This window comes from Crinia signifera, chromosome 2, assembly GCF_055691185.1.
Source record: "Crinia signifera chromosome 2, ASM5569118v1, whole genome shotgun sequence".
NCBI classification, from domain to species: domain Eukaryota; kingdom Metazoa; phylum Chordata; class Amphibia; order Anura; family Myobatrachidae; genus Crinia; species Crinia signifera.
This window is the reverse complement of record NC_139218.1, coordinates 226096693-226109859: the sequence shown is the minus strand read 5'-3', so window position 1 is coordinate 226109859 and position 13167 is coordinate 226096693. Positions and strand designations below refer to the sequence as shown.

The 13167-nt window shown below is 37.0% G+C and overlaps 1 protein-coding gene across 3 annotated transcripts in view; it reads right to left on the bottom strand.

The window, feature by feature from the left end:
* Positions 1-13167, bottom strand: part of SRRM3 (serine/arginine repetitive matrix 3) — a 334253-nt gene that overhangs the window by 12560 nt on the left and 308526 nt on the right. The window lies entirely within an intron of this gene.

The following is a 13167-nucleotide window of genomic DNA, read 5'->3' as shown; positions in this document are numbered from 1 at the left end:
TGCTTAGCCTTCCGACCCCAACAATGCAGCTCATGCAACTTTGCATGCAAAACGCAACAAAAAATAAATAAGATAACATAAAATAATTGTAAAGAGCAGGTGGGGAAGAGATAAATCTAAGATTAAGACCTCACATAAATAAAAATAAAATAAAGATAGTTAAAAGGTATGTAGAATTCAAAATAACATTGTTTGGATAAAAAAATAAGGAAAATATAAAATAAGAAAAATAGTGAGGAGTGAGATAGACATCTTGACAAAACAGCACAAAAACTGGTAGAGATTGAGGAGGGAACAAGGGAAAGTAGAAAAAAAATATATAATAAAATAAAATTCACAAATGTTACTGAAAGAAAAAATAAATAGTCTTTTATTCATTTTAGTTTGTCTGTATTCCTTTTTTCCGGCAGAGTACTGTTGAGCTTTCATCAGCACCCTATGTTCTCAGTTTTGTCACACTGTGATCTTTTTTTGATTTAAGTCCCTCTTGGTTAACATCCACTTACCAAGAAAGTGGCATTTCCTCCTTTAGTAGGTAAGGTATGAAGAGAAGGGAAAAGTGGGGCAACATAAGTGCATCATTAGATTCACAAAAATGCAAGAGAGATAGAGAGAGAGAAAAAAAATAATAAAGAAAAAAACACACAAACCCACTTTCCTGGCCTTGTATTTTGAGAATTGCAGGAGAGGCCAATCACGAGGTTTGAGGGACCTTGATCATTTCAGTGATGTACCTATGCTCAACTACCTAGTGAACTGTACTGTACTGTACTGTGAATTGATGTGTTCCTCCTGAAAAATGTATTGGATCATACAAATATCCAAAATGTGAATTCTATATAATTATCTTAAATAAGGTAATGGTTTATAAATTAGGCAATTTAATTAATATTATAGACAAAAATACAGGGAAAAAAAAATAAAATCAAGAAAGAATGCAGTGTTTATGTTTTGGACATTATTTTTGTAAAATAAAAAAATGTCCATCATGCATAAAATGATATACACTAAGATAATGCATATCTAATATTGAAATTAATTTCCTATAAGCTCTATATATTCTATAGCTTAAACTACCACACAGTCAACACAATGTACAGATACAACACTGTAGTAGCAAATATACTGTAGTTATTTTGGGAACAATGAAAATAGAACATGTCTGCGGCTTTTGAGGTGATGTGTGAATGAAATGAGAACATTCGTTCTAACTTGTGTACCAATTATTGCATACGTAAACTGGAATATTAGATAATTCCTTTAAAAATGTAAATGTAGCCTTTGGTTCTTCTAATGGGATCTATAATGGCACGTCAGAGAATTTACTGCAAAGCCTATTGCTAAGATGCATTGCCTACTGTAGGTATATTAGTGAGATGGATTGTGATATCCAAAATGCCTTTTTTGATGGCTTTGGTGGATTCTATAGGCTCAGAACTATACGCCAGGTAATTGGTGTACGCCTTAATCATTATAATACCTTATTCTAAAATTCCATATACAAATTACATACCCAAACATATGAATGCTTGATATAGTGCATTACTAATAGACTATGGCGAATTTTGTACTTGGGTATATTCATTCATGAGCTTTAATGTATGCTTCCCAAGATTCACTGCTTTTGAGAAGACTCACTTCTTATGCAGACACCCATATTATTACAGCCATGGAACATTTTTTCAACATAACAATAAACGCAACTGATTTTCTAAATGAAGGACAATGGAACTTGGCATGGAAAAAGCTTTGGTCAATGCATTGTAGCAACTCGTATGCAGATCAGACTCACTTGCACATAGATATACCGGTGTCACATACTGTATGAAATTAATCAGCTCACTGTAATGGTGGAGCCTAGTCACACCCAACTGTGACTAAGACATACTTTTATTCAACGTAAATTAAAAAGGCTGATTTGCTAAATTATAAATTCATGTTTTTATATTCCCTACATACTAAGAATCATTAACAAATGATGTAAATGTATGTCATCATGTGCCATGCTCATATACAGTATGTGTGTGTGTGTGTGTATAGTACATACATACAAAGTGCATACTGTACAATTGCCAGGCCTTGCACAGCTGCTCTGAGAAGGTACAGTGGGGCAGCAACCCCAATAAAAGGAACAAGTCAGTGCCTGTCCATGACTTTTCATACAAATAGTCATTTAACAGGATTTGTTTATATTAAACCGACGTAAAGAACCGGGGTGTAAATAAGGGGACAAAGGGGGTCATGCTGATTTAATTGGGACCAATGTTGAAGAGCTGCACATGCGCATAAGCTAATATACGACTGTGCAGGTCTTCTCTGCGGGCGCCCTCAGAGACTTGCATAGTATCTGAAGCACTCGCGGGGTTGGTGGGTTTTCTACCCACGAAAACACTGTGTGCGCCCAGGAAAATGCTGGGTGTCCCCATGCGAACAGTAGCGGCTTCCTGCCTTCCGGGGGCCAGCCCTGTTCTCAGAGCTAATCTAAGTCACCAGAGATTGATTTAGAGTGACTTCGGTGACCATCAAATGATTTCTGGCCTGCACCCAAGGCTGCGAATGAATGTTTATGCAAAACATCCATTCACAGCCCTTTGGGTACATTCGGAGTCCAGTGGGGGGCAGGCGTTCATGCAGGCCATGTTAGAGGCTCACAAAACAGCCGCTGCATTGCGAGTCAATCAGAATCAAGGCCAAAGTCTCTTAATTCTTGTCTTTATTACCTATTGGATGGAAGGCTGCAGCCTCCCCCCTTCCCAGTAAATCCACCACCTGATTGAGCCAGTTGCAGTTAGTGACTGCCCTAAACACACTGTGACTGATTTCCCACTGGAAGTGCTACCTTCCAAATCCACACGACAGGCAGCCACGGGAAAGGTATTTTCTTCTTCTGGGACTGTCAGTACGTGCTGTGATTAGCAGAGAGCATGCTTCCTGTTGGAAGTCAATCCCTGCCTTTCAGGCAGCCCTATCTGGCTTCTAAGGGCTGCAGATGATTCAGTCCATAGAAGCCGGTGTTTTGCACATGCACGGTCCCATTGGCGGTTGCACTTATGCTAGTAAATGAATTCTCCTCCTTTTCAAGTCTGGGGATAGGTAGTGGCAGGCCTCTATTACAAGCAGGTAGAAGCCGTGGCTGGTTACAAGTGCTCTGCCTACAAGTGCACACAATTTTCATTGAAAATCTTTATTTCCGTCACCTGCCAGCAGGTATAAAATATATCCTGTTTGCTTTGTAATAGTGTCCATTTACACTTTCCTGCCTCATTTTATTCCTTTCATGTATATGATTTTACAGCTGCCAAATACCATTATGATGGACAACCTCAACCCACCCATTATCCAGCTGAAATTGCTGATACCCTCTTTGTGCTCATTTTAGCAAACAAAGCCATAAAACACAAAAGCAGCTGCAATGACATCATCAATCCTTTATAGTTCTAAGTCTGAGCAGCAATGCGCTGCCACTGCCCATCAATCATGATAACATGCAGCAATTTTTTACCTTTCATTTGTTATTGGAAAATAATAGACACAGACTATAATGTCCAAAACTGCTAATATATGCATATGCTGTTAAATAGACCCAGGATACTGTAGATAACTTCTAGAATATTATTAATTTAGAAGCAACCAGTCTTAACTCCTGCAGAATGTAAACCAAGAAAATATACACTCTCTTAGAACACTGAGAACCCAGCGTTACCACTTCCATAAATCTGGGGCAACACTACTAGCTCCCAAAAGGCTGCAGACTGTGAATCACTAGACATCTACAGCCCAATCTACAGACCTGAATCAGGCCACTTGTTTGAAACCAAGCCTCTGCAAAGTAATGCAATATAATAAAAGAAACCTTTATCAAATTAGATATTGTTATTATACTATGTGTAAGGCAGTTCATTTACTTGGAATGCGTTAATTCGCGTTATACGGGTTTCATAATCTGTAAACAATGGTTCTCAATGTTACAATGTACATTTTGAACTGTCCATTGGATAGATAAGACAGTCCAACAAGATTGTCCATGCTGTAACTTTGTTGGGTCACATGAACAGGCTTTGCACACTGTGGCACATTTGCAATGGAAAGATTAGGACAATTAGGGATTTCTATCACAAAGAAACCTGCAAATGTAGCCCAAACTTTACCTGGTATACAATTCAGTAATTGGCAAAGTGTGGCTGCGCACATCATCGATAATTACCTTTATTTACAACTATGGAGTGGAAGGAAAAATCTGCTAATTGTAATATGCTGGAGAAGAGGTCATACCATTATCTCCATAGCCGCCAATTAAATGTGATACATAGTTGTAATAGTTTTGATTTATGTCCATTCTATAGCTTGCAAATTTTCTGCAGGGTTTCAAAACAGGAGACAGTCATGTAGAGCTTAAAAAGCTCATGTTTAAGTCCAGTTACAAGTTAAATTCAAACTCATAGAAGTACAGGCCTAGAGAAGCATCAATTAGAAAGAAGCATATAATTGTTACTATCTTTATAAAAGGTTATAATTTGATATATTCCTAACATCTAAAAGTAGGGTAACAATTTATGAATGTAATTGTACTGTATATTCATAATCAGCAGCTCAGATTTACATTAAAGACAGTAAGTACACAAACTTTGGGCAGAGACGCCACAAATACTTGAGGGTACAGGTACTTATGGGGGTTGTGGCCAATTTTGGGGGCATGTGTCATGCCCTGTCATGCATATCAGGCCCCCACTGATATGCGTCTGTGTTTATTACCATATGCTGCTTTAACTAAATTATGCCCATCAAGAAGGTTAGTTAGGTGAGGACACATCTGTATGTTGGAGCAATGCTGGAGGAGCACAGCCACAACATATTGAGGGCATTGCAACATAGCCCGGTTTATCCCTCCCCCTCTGGGTAATCATCACCATGGGACCATAAGGCCCTCCAAATATTCTAGCCACATCTTTGACACACAGAGCGTTCTGTAACTGTTGATGTTATTGCTGTGTGACACTTTAAAATAGTTGTGAATAAGGTATGGTCAGGGTGATTTAATAATACATATCCTTCAGCTCTTAGTTTGTGAAGAATAGTAAGTTACTAATTTTATATCTGGCTCTGATAATCAATACCCAAACATTGAAAAACAACAAAATTAAAATAAAGTATAACTATGATATTGTACATGTAGAAATGAGACTTCCTTTTCACACTGGAAGCTGTCCATTTGCATGTAGCTGTACAGTGTTTTACCCCTTTACTCCTCTGCTGTTAAGACAAGTGGATATCAATAATCTACTTGAACCCCTGTGTCACACATTTTCCTAATGACCACCGAGTTAATATTTAATAAATATTCACAACACATTAACATGTTATATTATACAAAGTACAAATGTTGTTAAGAGAAGAATTAGCTACCAAAACAATAAAGGAATGTGTTTGCGTTTTGTAATCTCTTCAGGGTTTACAAACTGCATCATAAACAGGGTATTTTCCAATTTCTTTCACAGTGCCTCAGTAATAAGGTCAAATTCAAGCATAGATTGGACAATTAAAAAAATAAATCTAAATAATAGAACAGCAAATGCTAACATTTTGTTTTCTGCCGGACTAAGGGGTAAATTTATTAAGCTCCACTGTGTTTTGTCAAGATCCATCTCGGTTGATATCAGCCGTTTAAACGACAAGCTTGACCTAATTAACCACGTGGATTAACACAAATTGCAAGATTCCCACACATACTATTCTATAGAGATTGTCCCGAATAAAAGTGTATGAGCTCCACTTAAGTGACAGTTCACCGGAGTTCAGACGACCAGGAGAGCGCTATGTGGAGCTCCCTGTTTGGCTCATCGTTCGCCGAGTGACAGATGTCATGTGGAGGCCCTTTGGTCGCATAGAAGAGAATCCATGTGTATATATTCAGAGACATTACATCATCCTTATAAAATATATGTTAGGGAAATAATTTATGTCAGCCCCTACTCCATTGGGTAGGGACTGACATGAATGACAAATATCCCCTCAGTGCTGCAAAACTTGACGGCTCTATATAAATTATAATAATAATAATAATAATAATAAGCCAAATTATCACATGCTGCATACCTCCCAATTGATTTCAGCAAGACAGTCCCGCTATTCAGACATTGTTATGCAGTCCCACCTAAAGGCCACAGTGTTCTGTGGGCGTAGGAAAAGATTGGGGGAGCTCTCACCTCTGCTATGCTATGCCGAAACTGATTCAGTATGAAATCCCGGCGGTCGGGATCCCAGCGTTCAAAATCCCGACGCCGGAATCCCGACTGCCGAAATCCCAACAAGGGGGGGACGTGGATTGCCCCCCCCCCTTGCGGGCTCGCTGCGCTCGCCACGCAGCGGGCCCAGTGCCTCGCTGCGCTCGGCACACTAATTTTTTCTCCCTCCAGGGGTGTCGTGGACACCCACGGAGGGAGAAAGTGTCGGGATTTCGGCGGTCGGGATTTCGGCGGTCGGGATTCTGAACGCCGGGATCCCGACCGCCGGGATTTTAACTGCATCCCGCCGAAACACATACAAGAAGGTGACCGAGTCTGCCACGCTGCTTTGGGACTGCTGTGAACACCTTCAAAATGATGAAAACTGGGTCATGGCCCTGCATCCAAGTTTATGCCCCTCTATCCTGAGGCCGTGCCCCATTTTCAGACAAAGAAAAGCTAACAGTAAAAGATGGGAGGTAGGCAGACTGTAAAATATGTTTTGTGGCAAAATAATTTATATGAATATAAAATACAGTAGTAGCCTGTATTGTCCACTTGCTTTTGGTCTAAGTGGCTGCCCCTGTTCTATGCAAGAATGCACAGGAGTATTTGTGTTTAACAGCTTCTCCCATGCTAAGTGCCAGACACTAGCAAACAGGCCTGAAGCCCTGGTTAACCCATGTTTCTGCTGGCGTCTCAGGAGTGTGTAAGCTGATATCTGCAATGATTACAGCCTTGGGGTTGGTTGCTAAAATCAATTGAGTAACTCCCAGACAGTGGCCAATTAGCCCAGGAGTTAAATTCCCCTGTAACAATTGAATCGCCCATTAAAGTCCTTGCTGTCTATCTGTCTATTTATCTACTCAATCTTTTTATTGTGGCATTACACAACATTAGTTATATTTATGTTGTGAACTAAATTGATTCATAAAGCCTAAATATGCCTTTACATACATCTGAGTACACTTTGGACTTTGGAAATTAAGTTTTCCTTATCTTATTATATATTAATGCAAACAATGGGTTTGGATATTTGAAATGAAAGATATCTTATTGTATATAATAGTTGCCAAAAGCACTTTGCGGTAACTTTTTTAATTTAGTTTTATATTAAGGCACTAACCAAGCTGCAAAAATGGAACAAATGACAGTTATCGTTATGTGCATGTACTACTGTGCCAAAATGCTCCTTCAAATAAGTGCAAGAAAGTGGAGATTGTGCATTTGGGCAGGCCTTCTGTAGGTTCAGGGTAGTCAAATTCATTGATATTTACACAAACTTGGGGTGGCGGAGACTGAGCACCAGCCTACACTTAAAATAGGGCACCACTTTCATCATAAAGGTGTAATCTAAACAGTGCAAAAATAACAATGTATTAAAGACAATAAGGTTAACTCTCGTAGATTTATTAAAAAAGAAAATGAGGCTCCAACAAAAAGTATTTTAGATGTAAAAGAGAAGCTACAATTAAGTAAGGGGATAGTCTTAAAGGGATAATAGTTACAAATTAAACATGAGATCCCCCCCCCCCCCCCCAACAAAAAAAAAATGGCAACAGACCACCAGGTCTTATATCCAATCTACAGTATTATCTGTGACATGGTAAATGTGTTGTGTTACTATCATTGTCTACACTTCAGCATTTCTTATTGACTTAAAGGCATATTGCAATCATAAGCACACAAGACTCAAAAGATAGCAAATTGTCATAAAACCCAAGAAAAAAAACAACAAAAACTTACCAACAGACAGAAACATCTGGAGACTACTGTATATAAATATAGGGTTATGCACACTCCTACTGTTCATGAAGCTATTACTGTAGTTCCATGCTATGTTTTGAAACTCAAAATTGTGACCTGTTTGACTTTTGCACATCCACAGTAGGGATGCTATAGGAAACGGCACAGAGATTGAAGTCTTAGAGAGCTTCTAAGGAATACAGTAAGACACATTGTTTACATAATTGTATCTTACCAAGCAAGGCTATAAATTGTGTAGCCAAAGCATAAGACCAAAAAAGGCTAATACACGCAGAAAGTTATTATATACCGCACAAGAACTTACAAAATATGTACATTTCTATATATAATTGAATAACTTTTTGTTTCATTAAACATAGGATGTTGAGAATAGCGAAAAAGTTAAACTGTAATATATGTTGATGTTTTTAATCAATTAGAAAACTTTTCATCATTGACACACGAGTGATGTAACTGAAATAATGTGAAATAAGAAATTGAAAGAAATATAAAATTAACATTAGAATAAGCTATTGTGCTTCACAGGCTCATCTGCAGATTTTAACGTGCATAGGTAGACAAATACCCACCTTCTTTAATTGTCAGAAACAGGAATGAAACAATAAAAGAAAAGAATAATCTCCACATTTGGAGTGCAGAATGGAGGAAAAAGACAATGACTCTTTTAGTAATGTGTTTCACATCCCTTCACTGAAATTACTTTGCTGTTCCAATCAAACACATCAGCTAATGTATCATACCATATATAAACTTTGATTTCAATATATTTTAATGCCATTTTTAAGGGAAGGAAAAGGAGGTGAAAAGAAACAGGTATGACACTTTTTGGTTTCATCAAACATTATGTGCATGCGGTGTCACCAGCAAAACAAAGATGTAACAAATTTAAGGCCTCCTATTGTACCAATCTGGAGACCCTCAAAGGGAGGTCAAGAAAGTGAAGGAGAAAATAGCAGAAGTGGAAGCCAACCAGAATGAAATGGAAACTTGAAAATCTATTTAAAAGGGAAGTCAACTAGGCCCTCTTTTTGAAAGTGTGTACTACCATCATAGCTCACTGTACATAAACAGTCACACATCTCTAAAACAGATTAAACCTAGACTACGCTTACTGTACATTACTTACTGTGACAATACTGAAATCATAATACTTACTTATTGTATACTCTAGGTATTGGAGCTATAGAGATAATTCAAATCTTTCTTAAAAAATAACTCTTTATCATCTACCTACCTGCTTCAGAGCAAAAATGGATATACAGTATACTGTACATTTAATTATAGATAAATGCAACTTTGATTTGATAGACCTACAATTTGTATTATACAAGTGTTGTGTCAAAATATGAAGGTCTTTAGACTCATCAAGGCCTTTTCTTAAGTATCCTTATGGCATAAATAGCTGCACTATAATTCTCAATATATATTTATGCAAAATGACAGCAAATTTTGGTGAAAATTAGGTTTTGGGGAAGAACAGGCAAAGTTGCAAGCTTTTAATGCGTTACGTTTTACATTAATTTCCCATGGAATCTATCGTTTATAAACATAGCTGGGCAAATTATGGTCAATTGTCTTGCTCTGTGGTGGATTCAGATAGGACTGGGAACATTTGAGTCCTATTTCCACTTGCCAAATGAAAAATTATGAAAAAATAGTTTTAAGACTTTCACTCATCTCTAATCCCTAGGCCAAATACATACATGTTTGTATGCAATGCCAAGGACATTTTATACGCACAGTAATTGACAGGAAGAGACCATTTGGTGGAGTGAATGTGGGAGTGTCATGGCCATTGTTGAAACATATATTTGCCTTAAACTGTGATCATATGCATAGAGAAGCATGGCACCAGCATTGCCATTGCTGCGGAATGCCTGCACTGCTATATGTCAACAACAAGAGTTGATGGTCCTTGTTTTTGTTTCGGTGCTGCATATCAGTACACAATTGCAGAGGACTTTTGGATGGCTCCGATGGGTGTCTACCTTCTGTCCTGAGCAGCAGCATCACTTGTGATGACTAAAGGTTCTGTCATTTAAAAATACGCAGCTGAAAGCATGAATTAGGCCCAATATCACTTAGTACTCTCCATGGCTTGACTTAAATGGTGGTTTTGAAATAGCAAAGATGAAATCTCAGTGAATAAGCATTTTGGGTTTCATTATACTGCATACATATTCTAATTGGTGAGAATAAGCCTTAATAGGTGACTATATTTTTGTTAATTTGAACAACCTTAATAATCCTATATGGGTTTTCAGTAGTAGAGATTATCTACAGATGTAGCATGTGTCAAATTGTCTTGTCATTGTGGTACTTTTTTTTTCAAGCATTTCCATTCTGCCAATGGATGGAACTTTATGTCAGAGGAATAAAAATACATTGGACAAGCATTTTATGCTTTGTGACTCATGAATGCATCCCATCTTAAAGAATGAATCAGAAGCTTTTGTGGTGTAAAGAGAAGTAATTGTCAATCACTTGCAGAACTAAAACATATAAGCAGCTGAATAGTGAAGAGAGGCAAGTGACTGACAGTCACTTCTGTTCAGATCAGATGTCCCCACAAATCTTTAACTAGCCCCAGTGCTAGATGGTCTGGCTTGGTTTCCACTGTGACCCAGAGGGATCATGTTGAAAACTATAGACAAGATGGTCATTCATGGCTAGTGCCTCTGTCGAGAATGACTGACTAGGGCAAAAAAAATATATATATATATATATATATATATATTGTTCCTTTAGTGGGTATAGGGTTTTAGCAAGTTTTATGTGTATAGTTTATTTTACTAATTTTTTATATTTTTTTTGGGGGGGGGGGATCACAGAAAGTGAATACTGGGGGACGCAAAGTTGCTGTCTGCATATTTCATATCCATAGTACATTAGGATCTCAGAATGTGGTTGATAGAAAATGTTTCTTTCCTCTTGGGTTGCCATCAAGGCAGTAGCCCTATTCTGACTAGTTTTGTGTTGGTTTAAATAAACAAAAACATTTTGTTGTGACTGTTCAAAAACTTGCTTTTCAAGGGTGTACAGAAAGAAAAAAGGAGGAGCAAGCAATAGACCAACAACAAAGAATTATACATCACTGTATTGATTACAAACACCTTAGATGTAAATCAATTACTAAAAACAAGCATGAGCTCCAGAAACCATATTTTTTAACATTATCCAACATAGGGTAAAAGCAACACAGTAATCTAACAATGAAGACCATGGAACTAAAAAGGGTTTAGGAATACTAGTGATAGATAATGCAAGATGAGTTAGGTTCATTTGTCGACATTGAAAAGGGCGACAGTGTCTAGGTCCACCCCATAAGTTTGAAATGAAAAAAAATCAACACAAGAAAAGGCCAACATAAGCAAAAGGTTGACATGGAAATAGTTAAAATATAAAAAGGTTGACATGAGTTTTTTTTCTCTTTTTTTGGGTTATCAATTTTTATTTTTTAGAACATGGACCAATTAGTGTAGCTTGCCATGCAACTTCTGGATGTGCTTAGAGGTATATAGAAGTGAGCATACAGTAAAAGAAGGGAGTGTTATATACAGTGGCATATTGGTACCCGAGTGAAAACCTAATGTAAAACAATTTTCTCAAAATACTGTATCTGGAATAGGATGCATTCAGTCATACAGGAAAGGGGTTAAAAGCCCAGATATATTTTACAACTACATATAGGAACAAGGTGCAATGGCAGAAGCCAATCTGTAGTTGTTTCATATATATATATATATATATATATATATATATATATATATATATATATATACACAAAAGAAGAAGGTACTGTAACAACATAAGATTTAATACTAATTTATACCACAGGCTTCTGTGTGTGTCCCATATTTTGCAGCCAAGTCAGCTTCTGGGGATTTTTAATAGAAGAACTGGTAGATAGCAAAAGATGATAGATCATAGACAAAAGAACTCAGAGGCCAACAGAGACTGAGACATTTTAGATACAGTAGGTGATCATTACACTTGTAATGCAAAATAAAGAATTGGGAAATCTGTACATACTGGAAAATGTTATTCAGAATACAATGCATATCCCCAATTTCTGTAAAGCAGGGAGATTACAAGAGGTATGTAATACCTATGCAAATTAGAAGACATTATTTAATACAGAGGGAAAAATATGTGTGGAAATAAATGGCCAAAAGTCTTGTAATGGATTCAGAGCAGTGAGGCTTGAGAGGCTATTTTTTGGGTTAGTCTGTCACAGAGTTGAATGAAATCACAGTGGGAACAACTTGAATTACAGACCTCTGTTCTCAGTGGTAAATTGTATTTGCTAAGATTCAATATCGATTCAAGAGCCATTTTAAGAATGCCACAATTCTCATTGAGCGCAGTGAATAGCTAGGAAGCAGAATTGTTGATTAGGAAAATGGGGGCTTCACTCCTTAGCCATGGGGATGGTTTTCATTATAGAAGGGAGATCCCACTCGTCTTCTTCAAATTTAAGTGTAAAAAAAAAAGCACAGCACAGTGCTGAGACTAATTGGACATTTGGCAACGGGGTATATTCATTTTATTATTTGATAATGCAGCATCTGTAGTCTCAGTGGCGGTACCTGAATAATTAGTAAATCTCCACTATTCAGCCACATTTGTGTTTTTGCTCTAAAATTAATTAACAGTTACCTGTGCTCAGACCACCGATGCTGCCGATTCATTCATTTAAAATGTACTGTTTAAATTTTTGTTATTATTGGTAGCACCTGTAATTTAATATAATTTACTATATTGCAAATAAAAGTTATTAATGGTTTATTAATATGAAAATTTGCAGAAAACTGAAAGTTCGGGCATATTTCTAAATACAAAAAAAGCAACTGAAAAAATATGATTTCTATTTAAACAATAATATATAATATATATAAATGTAATCCTAAAATTTCTTTCCATTATGGGTTCTCTGGTATTAGGATACTGAAATGTACTTCCCGCAGTACATATGCTTTACCATGCTTTGTGATAGCTATCACTAAACAGTGGTGTGGTTTTGAAGGGTTACCTCTTTTAAACAAAGATACACCATAGTCCAGTGCTGTTCTCTTTTAAACTGTATATTCTGATACAAGTGAATATGCCCAGGTTTAAATGACAATTTAAATTTTGCTACATTTGTAGATAGTTTTATGTTTATGTTTTCCTAGCTATT